This window comes from Anabas testudineus, chromosome 13, assembly GCF_900324465.2.
Source record: "Anabas testudineus chromosome 13, fAnaTes1.2, whole genome shotgun sequence".
Classification (NCBI taxonomy): Eukaryota; Metazoa; Chordata; class Actinopteri; order Anabantiformes; family Anabantidae; genus Anabas; species Anabas testudineus.
In genome coordinates this window covers 4,509,965-4,522,428 of record NC_046622.1, presented here as the reverse complement: position 1 = coordinate 4,522,428, position 12,464 = coordinate 4,509,965, and the positions used below count along the sequence as shown (strand labels likewise).

Here is a 12,464-nt window from a genome sequence, read left to right as displayed (position 1 = left end):
CACTTGCATACAGCAAACCTGAACAAAAGCCTATTGCATGCATCACAATGCACAAATCACACCAGAGGAAGGAAGATTTACTTATTTATTTTCTATGTGTTGAACTGAACAATGTCCGCATCAGCACCCATTTGGTTTTATAGCAGGAATCAAAGGTTGTTTTTTTTACAGAAATCCATCAGCAGCTTGTCTCTTTTGTCATCTCTGGTCTGCAGGGTGTTCTTGACAAATAAAAGATTCTTCTAAAATCATGTACAGTGGACACAAAACATCACCACCATAAAACTCGAATTCTGTACTATGTATATAGCTCTGGTTTGGATCATTTTGTCAAGTAAGGTGAACACTATTCAATTCTTTTAGAAATTAAGTTCAATCTAAGTTTATTCCTCTCAAATGAAACTAATCCAAAAATTACTGCAGGACATAACTGCAAAGGGCAAAAGTTCAAGCATGACGTAAACTGTGTTGTACATATGATGCTATTGGGAAAACAAACCAGTTAGTACCATGTAAGGGTCCAAGACTAAACCCTTTGAAGTACAAAATCATTTCCCCACTTACTTTAAATGTAAAATTTCTGCTTATTTAATTTCTGCTGCAAAGTCAGATGCTAGTGGTACAACAGGGACATGATCCCTCACCAGCTTCACACCTAGAATGCTGCCAAATGTTCTAATAATTTAAGAAACCTCAATAATTGATCACAGAATTGTCATAAAACCTCAGATCTTTATGTGAAGCAAATATTTGTACAATTTAGCCACAGTCCTCTTCCGTTCCAGCAGGATGGAGTTTCTCTGGCAAGAGCTGAATACATCCTCAGGGTCTATCACACACAGCTGCTTAACAATTCAATCAGTTACACTGTTTAGCTGTCAGTCTTACAGTACACCAGAGAGTTTGATCTTTCATCTTAAAAAAAGCAGCACACCAAGCTGAAATACTTTACGGATCACACACAGGCAATATGCATATTAAAGGGCTTATTGACATTTTAGGGAGAAGTGGTAGGCGTGAGCATCGGATGTGATATCAGCTTTAAAAAATTAAAAACCACATCAATTAATCATAACATTAAGTGTCCTGAGACTGCACATCAGTCAAATATCATTACAGCATCTTGATAAAATGACAAAATGTTTACATAACAAACATGATGGAAATACTACTTTAGTTACCAGCGAGTTACAGTAACTGAGTTTTGGGATGTGAATCTCTCTTTTCAGCTGTCAAGTGGAGAACATGGGTCCCTTGCGTGTATCAAATAAAGTGGGTCTACACTCAGACAACCTAAAGTTCACCCCACTTGACTGCTCAGTGTCTCACAAAACTCTGCCAGACATGTCATTTGTGGACTCCGCTTTCACTTTTCAGTCAACCATATATTTTAAATGGGAGAAGAAATTGGTAGAATCGTTTTCAATTCACACAAGACAAAGCACACACCAAGTGATGAAGCATAATGGCAAAGGAAAATGGTACAGGACCTTTAAATGAAACCTTAAATTAACCATTTAAATATCACTTAAATATATACTGTGGCCAATCGTCTACCATTTCCACTAATCCATCCACTCACTGCAGGTTTACCCCACTGAAAGTCGTCCAGTCAGACCATCACATATTTGACAGATGCTGACGTTCACGTCTGTTTTTCTCTAAAAGAGAGCTCTCCTCAGTTTGAGCACAACAGCACAGCACAATACCTTTTCACTGCTCCACAGTGAATCTTACATATATGTGCTGTTTACATTGGGGAGTATTAGAGCAGAATCCTGGCACACTTCTGTCCAGGTGATCACAGTCCAGCCAGACGGTTATTAATGAGGTAGAGAGCAGGGTGCAACAAGGGGAACTGACAGTTCTAAATGTAGTCTGTCTACTTGGTCTCATTGCTGTGCTTCCACAGGGCCTGTTACAAATGGAACAAATGAAGACACTGTTTTCCAGGCTAAGGTTCGACAAACCAAGTCACAAACATCAGTTGATAACACTTTCATGGTAGCATGTATACTCACAGCAGCCACGCACAGCAGGACATTGTGCGTTTTCTAGATAAGAGAATGCGGACATAGTGCTTTTGATGTTCTTGAAAAAAAAAAGTATTTTTACTAGCACAACACAGCATATGTCAACAATACCACTGTTAACATATTCAGTAATTTGGAAGGAATTCACCAAATTGGTATTAAACAACTAGGCTGTTGATTCTGAAACGTAAATATCTCACGGCTCTAACCTCTCTATTTTTTACCAAAGGAATTAGCGCAAGGTTGAGTCACAAAGACAAGAGGAGGCCTTGATGACAAGTGTAAATCCCAGATCCTGAATGTAATTATCGTTTTCACAGTCCCTTGTCTCACGTTGTCGCAAGTTCCAATTAGCACACATCTTGTACATCAAGGTAGGTAAGTCCGTCTAAGGACGAGACCAGAAATTTAATCAGCACCAACATGATAAATTAGTTGTTACTGTTACAAACACACACATACTGTACACACAGAAACACACACACAGGCTAGTATGGAAGCACATTAGGACCGCCACCAAATGACATTCGGAGAAAAATCTGAATTTTGAGATTAATTTCTATCTCTCCATTTTCTATGGTATCGAAGATACTGAAAGGAACCTCCGTAACACTAAGAGATTGCATAGTATTATTTGTCTAACACCCCTTTTAATTAAAATGTTCTTAGTTTTGTACTTTTAACAGACCCTGATGAAGGCCATGAGCTGCAAAGGCATCAGTCTTATAATAAAGGTCTAATCATCAAGTGTTGCTGGAGATTTGACCATTTTAATCAAGTAGACAAAGAAAGACCAAAGGAAAATCTCTATTTGTGTAATTCAGCCGTTTATTTCCATCTATATTTTCTTAAGTATGTTATTACATTCCATCTATTTTATATAAACATGACACATTGACAAATCAGATTTTTTTAATCTGAGATTTGATCAAACTGATACAAAACACATGATGTAAAACAAAGTAACATGACATGAGCTTCTATTTTTTCCAGTTACTAAATGCAAGTGCTTATACTCTGTAATTTGTACTGATCACAATAATAAGTGGAACTGGAAGGAGTAATTATAGCAGTGTTAATAATAGTAAGCATAGCTGCAGTAGCATTTGCAAGGTACCAGTAGCAAATAGTTGCCAGGCAATAGCAAATATGCGCCTTTTCCTCTGTAGTACTTTGAAAATAATAATCCTAAAAATATGTGAAAAAATACGAGGCAGTGAGGAAATACCATTTCACTGATCTGTGACGCTCATTTCTGCTGTGCCATCAGCATATGTTACAGATATCTGATGTGTACCAATACAAATCAGAATATCTTTTATATTTCTCTCTTCTATATTGGAATTACTGTATAGTAAATAGAGATAAAGATAAATTACCATATATTCTAAGTGGACCTGGAACAAACCAGACACAGAAGCACCACATGCCAAGATAGTGTGTTGCAGCAGTGATGATACACTGCCTGAGTTCATTTAAAGAGCCACCTGTGAGCACGCCTTCAATATGACCTACTTCAAAAGCTTCATTTTACACTGACACTTGGATCAGGACGATTCTGGGTGTCTCTTCTTTCCTGCACACTCTTCTCTCTGTATGTCGTCATGTACAAACTGGGGCTGGAGTGGATTTTCCCTTAAAGTAACTGCCAACTCCAGGCCTGGATAGACTTCTGTAACTCTTCCTTCAAAGCTGTAAAATCACTTTTTTTAGATTGTTTAGTTAAAGAAAATGTAAGTAAACATTGCTTAGGGATATTTTTGTATTTCAGCCTGTCTGGTCTACTCAGCTATTTAGAATGAGTCTTGGTACACACTGGAGGTTTAATCCAAGTGCAAGGGATGAAGTTAAAACATGATAATACAGGGATTACTCACCACACTCGCATTCATTTGTCCAAAACAAATCCTTTGTTAAAAGGATACTGCTTCCCGATTAGCTTTCAGCCCAGTTGTGTTAAATCCACAGTAAAATCTTAAGTACAACTAGTAAGGGGGCCCAGGTGCAGGAGATATGCTCAGAAGTGGGTTTTTGAAGGGGCTTTTATGTTATTCAGTCACTCAAACGGCAGGTTAGAAAACGTAAACACTAAGTTAAAGTTACAATAAATGACTTTAGCATGTAATGATATAATTAACAACCGACCATTTACTATATCAGAGATTTTAAAAACATCCTGAGTGGAAATATTGGCTTCTTAGACGATGCTACAGCCTGCAGGGATGAAATGATTCCTCCGGATTTATAATCCTAAAAAATGCTCAATTTAGCTTCTTTGCCTCAAAGCTTTGTTTTGTATATTAACGGCTGCCCTTTAATAAAGTAAGATTATTTCTTATGTGATTATTAATTTAATTGCTGGAATAATCAATAGAATTCTCAATTCTAATCGATGGCTGCAGACCTAACAGCCTGTAAAGTCTTCAAAATGTTTGCTGCCAGAACAAAACATCTATTTCTGTGTGATCCTGCCCACTCTAGATTTGCCCAGTAACATTTGAACACCACGAGTTGCCAGACATGAAACCGCTTAGAGTCCAGACAGATGCAGTTTTTTTCTGAACACGTAGGCCTAAGCCTTGGGCTTAAGTGAAAGTTAGCTAACTTTAACTTACTACAGCTACTACGGATGGTTATTTTAAGTAATGAAAAAGATTTCATACGGGTCCCTGTGCACAGTTTGCCAAGATATCAAGTATTTGACAGCCAGACTATCATCTGATCCCGACTGGTGCTGGGTAGCACTGCCATTATAACATTAAATGCTATCAGTGACACTGCAGGAGTAGACGGACGCACTGATCCACCCTCCGCTTCACTGGATGCCAGCAGATAAACTGGAAAACTAGAGAATATCTGTACTAGATAATCAGAGACTACACAACAGAGCTATAGTGTGCAACTTTTTTGCACAATATAGCTAGAAGGGCATGGTTTGTAGACTAGCCAGTCCCTTAGTTGGTCAAGTTCTCACTTCTTCACTTGTCACTCATCCTGATGAGCTGTCCGCTTAGGAATGGCATAAAGCCTGAGGGTAAAGCTAAAAGCCACTATAAAGCCATCAAAAGTGGAAGGTGGCGAATGCAGCAATCTGCAAACGATGTTTATGTTCAGTTATTATTTTAGTTTTTTACCATAGTTTCCTAAACTGTGTCAATACATTGTCCTTGACTGTTCCCACATCAGTAATGTGCCCTCTGGAAAATAAAATGCTTCAAAATCACTGGAACGCCAATGTCAGTCCAACAGGGAAGATGAATTTACTGCTAAGTTTATTTGTTGAAAAAGTTTACACGCTGTGACTTTATGGTACTACTTCATAGATTAGTGGGATTGTTTTTTCCATCATTTCAATATCTGACTGGGCTCCAGCTTATCAATTAAATATCACAAAATCTCCCTGTCAACTACATTCATTATTATTTCATTATACCCACAGCATCCCAATGTCACTGCCCGCAGCTATTAATACATACTCATGTCACTCCAAACTGCAATGGAGCCAGAAGGATCTGTGGGAGTCCTGCATTAATGCAAACGTCTACTACTGGGCTTATACTAAATGGTAAAAGCAAACTCCACAGTTTCTTTAAAACTACTTTCCCATACTGTAGTACAGGAATATGTTATGCATTTTTATCTACTTAGTGTGAAGGACAATTAACTTTTAGGGAAAATTAAAAAGCACATTTTTAATGGTGCAGTCCTAAATATAGTATCCAGGTTTCTCTCTCCTTCTCTGCCAAATAATCTTTGTCTTTTCAATATTTGATAACCGTTTCTTAACAGTAGTCTTCATGTGGACTAAAGGGTAACTAAATCTATATTCATAGAGCTTAGTAGTTGTTTCCGCTGAAGTAAATTAATGAAGACAGCACATCATTAGGTCAGTTAGAGATAACTAAATGTGCTGTTTAACAACATTACTGAAAGGCTTCAAATAAAGAAAACATCCAAACCAGTTGTCAAATTTAACTTGAAGCACATAATTTGTTTTTGTGCTTCTTCTAGCACGGCTCTGATATAGCTGTGCACGCACACACACACACACACACACACACACACACACAGGAAGAAGATACACGATTGTTTGTGTAACAAAATTAAACGTAATATTTCTGTGAAGAACCAATTTATTTCCTTGCTATACTTATCACCTTGGTGCTATGCGACACTGCACTGTACTAACCTCTGATTCTGATTTATGTGTCAAGAATAATAAAGTTATTCTTTCTACCTTCAACAAAATTAATGGAAATGTATTGTTAATACTCTCAATATTGCCCACAAACGAGATCCCTGGTTGGTTTTATTGTCACAATACAACAAAGCAGGACTAAGTGAATATCATTGTGTATGTAGAATGTGCGTAGAGAGAAATCACAGTTGGCAACCAGGAAAAATCTGTATCATCAAAGTTCATGTCAAAACAGTGGAGCCTGAACCAAAAGTAAATGTACTGAACTGTGATATCTCATCATTAGCAATCAGAAAAAGTCAAAGTTAATGTACTTAACCTTTCTATCATAATGTTTCTCCAAGTTCAGCAGAGTTACACTGTGTAACAGTGTAGTAGTAGAAGTAGGGCAGGTAGGTAGCCCTACATTCAAATAAAACTCACCTGGAAGCACAACATGAAAATCCTCTGAGCCCACAGCCTCATTCATTAATTCAGTGTCACTGGATCAGATTCAAAAAGGTCACGATGGTGACATCATGATTCAGGTCTTTGCAGCTGAGGAAGGGAATGTGTCTGTAGATACTGCATTTAGCGTTTGTTTACAGAAATATTTCCCTTCATGAATGTAGTGAATGTGAAGACATCCATAAGATATATACTTCTTTGGTATACAAGTGATACTAAATAGCCATAATTATTTCATTTACACCCTAATAAATGTCAGTTACTCATTAGTCTGACATTTATCAGCATCCTTAAAGTCTAATACATGTACCAAGAATGTCCCTGATCAACGTTTTACTGCCTTTAATAAGGTTTACAGTATACAAGACATGGATGAAGCAACAGTTGCTATATATGCATTCCCAAAGGGAACTGACATCTTCCAATTTGAATCCTTTTAATTATTTATAAATGTTTTCCATTACAAGTGAACTCAGACCATACCCCTTCTAACTATATTCAATCTAACTCCAGGGATGATTCCTATTAAAATAGTGTCATTGATTGTTATCCAAATGGGTAATGAAAATCTAATTGGGGTAAACACACTGGTAATTATTTGGTCTTTAGGAAATATGTGATGTAATAAGCATCAACGCTGTCTTAAACCTCAGTGAGCTGCTATCAGTTGGTGTATTCATGTATCTGCACACTTCCTTTTGATGCTTAACTGTCCATTCAGCTGGAACGAATGTCAGAAGTTTGTGTCAACTCATGCTCAAAAAGCCTCTAACATGGCAGCGAAAGTGCAGCAGAATGATTGCTGCTACTGTAACCGAGACAATTAAAGGTATTTTTGGCAGCCATGCGGTATGTCCTCACAGCTAGAAAACCACAGAACTTCAATTCTAGAAAATGAGTGTGTACGTATGTGTGTTGGTACAATCCACCACCGTCTCCCACACAGAGACAGAAGAGACAACTTTGTTCTGCCCACACTTCACTGGTACACAGTTACAGAGGATGGCTAGTGTAGATGCACAAATGTGATTGTCATACAATGCAGGAGGAATTTCTAGGAACAAGTGTATATTTTCTAACTCCAGCCTAGCTATCATTGAGCTGGCTGTAAAGGTGGAGGTAAACGACATGTGAATGCTCAACATCGATCTCCTATTCTTCAATTTGGATTTCTTTGTTAGAAGCTACATCCAAGAAACTACTGACCCAATTTTGACAAAATGCTGAGTGATGTGTCTTATTGTGTCAAATTGCAGTGATTTGCCTAAGGGGCCCTAGAGCAAATAAGTGAAATCATATTTTCAGTTTTCAGCTTGCTTGATGTACCATCATACATTTTTGTAGAGATGCAATTCATCATGAGAAATCCCCCCATAGTGTCACAGCCTATTGTTTTGTTGAGACTTTAGTGGATGTTGGTATTATTTCTGGGTGACAGCATTTAGTTTCGTCATCGCAGATTCATGTTTCATGTTTAGAAACATATTGGTCTGAAGCCTAACTGAATACATTACATAACTGATATAAAGTCTTAAAAGCTGAGAATTAAGCTCCCATGATCGACATACCCTCACCTCAACTGCTACCTTGTAAAGATTTTAAATAAATAAATAAAAAGGCATCTAATTAATACACTTTGTTAAAGCAGTGCAGATAGAGTGTTTCTGTAGAGTGACCTACCCTGACTGCAGTGGGTCTCCCCATGCACAATTATCTCTTCTGTATGTTTTGTTCATCCTTTCTAGTGCCTAGCATGGCTGTCTCCAGTCTCCTGCTGCCACTTTTCACCCCTCAGTGATTTTAATTGTCCTGATGACCTCAATCAAAAGACAATTACCAAAGGGAAGAGGACCACAGGCAATTACAGTCTTCACCATGAGGCACGGCACACCTGAATGGAGCTAGTACCTTTCACAGTGGTAAAATTACAAGCGCAGCCTGTGATGGTTGTCGTGATGAAGAAGTGAGCCTGAAGAATGTACCTGAAATGCTTATGTCTCCTCAGAGAAGACCGAGTATGTGAAGACACCGACACTTCAGAGCCCAATAAGCAAGGTGTCAAGTGGCACACATACATATGGAAGCATAAGTTGTGTGGAGAAGAAATTCAGGGCAAGCTGAGACGAGTTGGAAAATAGGTTAAGAGGGACTGTGTGCACAGTGTTTTAACTTTAATAAGAGTCTCCTACTAAGTAACTGAAACTTGAATTTTGCCTCCACTCTGATATTTTTTTATGAATGTTTGAAATGTCAGTGCAGTAAAAATGAAGCATATTTCATAAACCTATATCATCATGAAATGCATTGTCTGCAGTTGTTAAAATCCATCATTGTTTCAAGAATCAATGCCGCACACTGAGGCTGGTGAAATGGCAGTCATTTCCTGGACTGAAGGAGGACTAAGCCACAAAAGAGTTTATCTTCTCTGCAGCTGCTGGGGATCATGGGAAGGGCAAACTATTATTTAGTGTATTTATGACAAGATGGACAAATCCATATCAGAAATAAATAAATAAATACTTAAGTAAATGTTGGGTAATACATCTGAGATTGGAGAAAGGTAATGTTAATGCAATGCCGCATTCTGTATTGTGATGTAATGATTATGCATGATAATACAATGCTGTCCTAAATCAAACATCCAAGAACCGCATCCCTGCTCAGTTATGCAAACCTGAAAATGTCACTTTTAAATGTCACCTGTCTTGATATATCAGTAGATTCTCATTGTCAGCTCTTCCATCTCATCATTTGAGGTCATTAAATAACATGTAATTAACCAAACACATAAACAAGATGTACTCTTAATGATGCACCACAAAAAAATGAATGCATCTTTATCTCAGTTTCCAAAGCTTCAGAAAGAAAAAATAAAGAGCTGAGGTATTTACTGAACTGTTGATTGGGAGAATTGTTCAATTTCAGTAGCAGTATGCTACAGAACCTGACAGATCGCCACGCTCCATGTGGGAAACTGGGGTTCAAACCCAGCTGTGGTCTAGCTCCAGTAGGGGTCCTTAGGCAAGACCTCCTTATGCTTACCCTGTCTTTATCTTACCTGTAAGTGATTTTGGATAAAAGCATCTGCCAAATGACTAAATGTCCACCCAACCCACTCCTTTTTTTTGGATGAACAACACTAGATAAAACATTCCCATCAGGGTTTGGTTTTTTATTGTAGAAGAACATTTTAAAAAATTTGGGATCTTTGCTGGAACAGATCTGAAATGTGACCAACAGGTCGAAACACACAGAAACACTGGACAAAAAACTGCTTCTGCGGAGGATGTGTAGTAAATCAAAGGCACAAGCAAGTTTCCATCATCCTGTTATGGCACTAAAATTGATGGACATCTTTACTTAATAGTATAAACACCAGCTTACAGAGAGCACTCCAGACATCAGCCATGATTTTCATTTGGTCCTTTGGCCAGCCATACAATTAAAGGTAATTAGCCACATGATACAAATAAGCTGTATGTACTGCAGACATTGCATGGCATTAAACAAAAGACTTTCTGAATAAAACAAATTAGTGCTTTAAAACGCTTTAAGGTCTCTAGCCACACCAGAGTAAAGCATTGTTAGCAAAGTAATTTCCTTTCTCAAGGAGCACGGCAGAAGCAGAACGTGGACATGAGGTTAACTCCTGCCCTGTTTTTTATAGCAGCAGCAGTACTGCTCAAAATGAGGTGATAAAAACTGTGCTGCCATATACACAGAGGTCGGTCTAAATGATTATCACTTTTTAAGCCGATGACTAATCAATCTCTTCACCATCATGTATTCAGCCAAGCTGTCATGAAAGCTAATGTACAGCTGCAGTCAACAGAAAAATATGTCAGATGCTGAACTGGTAAAAAGATTAGATAGACAATCTTAAGAGTGAGCAAGCGATACGCATGAGTCAATCTGAAGTGGCCTAATATTTTTCGAGATTCCCATCTGTAACACTGCAGACAGGAAATAGAGTGGCAAATGCACTGCAATACCTTCAGATCTAAGACTGACACGTGTTTACCGTCTGATTATCCACACAGGAGCCCAATCAACGGTGTAGTCCAGTCCGGGGATTTGATGTGTTTTATAGTCATGTGTTCAAATAACAGCAACAATAGTATCCCACTCCTCAAATCCACTATGAATCAAATAGCTCAGTTTGATGGGAATCACATAGTTGCTTCGCTACTTGCTTCTGAAAGAACTGTCATTACTTCAATAGCAGTAGGTTAAGCAGTTTATAATCCAGCTGAGGTGTTTTAATGCCTTCCATTTCCATTAAATTTTCCAAAAATCTATAATCCGTCTCTGCGTGTTCACACACTTGAGCTAAAGCAAAGATGTTCCCCTGGGAGGATGCACCACTCGTTCTTCTATTGTTTGTCATTTATGAGCCCTGTCTCTCACTCTGAGTGGTGCATATTTCCCAAGGGAACTTAAACATGTGGTATTTACTAGTGTCAGGAAGATAAACAGAGGGCTTGCATACAGTTTATCTTTGCGTTTTAACACTAATACAGGTACATTCTGATAAAACTTGTTTCAGTGAGAAAAAAAAAAACAGTTGTAAGCTGAAAATATCTTTCTCGGATCTCTGTTTGATTATTAGACATAGTTCACATGACTGTGTCCAAGGATGGTAAACTGACTGACAATATATTATATTTACAAGAGTAGTAGACTGAAAAAAAAGTCTGAACGCTGTTCTGAGCTTGTGCATCTTGAAGAGATATCCTGGGCTATGAAACATGATGCCGTGCACAGATCCTACTTTGTTCTGTCCGTCCCTTTTAGAGAACTTGCACTAGTTAGCCAGCTGTCTGCAGAAATAAGGCTGGTAGTTGCTAGCAGGTCAGATGAATTAGTGAGCAGACTTTTACTTTCTGTCCTGTCTGTGTTCAAAGTTATAATTAAAGTGGATGACTCTACTTAGTTGAAGCATCTGCTCCTAATAGTTAATGTGTAGCTGCATGAGACATCACTTTTTTATGATATGCATAATGATGAGGCTCTTGTAAGCTGTGCAGATTTTTATATTATTGTTCAACTTTATTCTTGTAAGAAAGAACTGAACATTTTTGCAAGAAAGCGGTTGTGTGTAGAAACTACAGAAGGCCGCTGGTGTTCAGTACTAAACTAAACTTCAGCAGGGTCATTCCAGGTTTCACATGAATACTTGTCCGTACTATTTGTGATCTCAGTATAAGGTGCTACATCTTTTTCTGGGTAAGTATCTTTTGCTATTTTAGTCTTATGAAGAAGTGATGCACTAACTCTGACCAACAATATGAACCATCTAACGAAGTTCCCAGTGCTTCAGAAAGCTGACAAAACCCTATATAAACAATCTATTTTTAATTTCCAATTAAATGTGCATTGTAGACAGGTCAGGTACAAGAACATGAATTTATTGTCTCCCAAATGGCTTGTGGGGCTACATCTAGCCACGCTAGCCTAATTTGTAGATTACACAATGTAGCACGATATGAATTACATTTTGCAGGTGCTTAATTGTTGTAATTAAAATCATTTCACTACAAATGAAATAGAATTTCCAGTATGACACCTAGGTCTGCTAAAGGGAACAAATCTCCAAAAGTACCTTGTTAAAGATTTTTTTATAAATTCTTTCCTTTGAGAACATATATTATTTAGTCAGGTCAATCTGGCCTTAAAACAATGACAAAATGTTACTGAAATAATCCACACAGAAATATTCCTCTAATATCCCTCCTGGGTGACTAAGCTCTGCTTTTTGGATAAAGACTTCTACACACACCTATTAA

General features: G+C 37.9%; 1 protein-coding gene across 1 annotated transcript in view; it reads right to left on the bottom strand.

The window, feature by feature from the left end:
• cntn5 (contactin 5) overlaps window positions 1-12,464 on the bottom strand; it is an 82,798-nt gene that overhangs the window by 60,717 nt on the left and 9,617 nt on the right. The window lies entirely within an intron of this gene.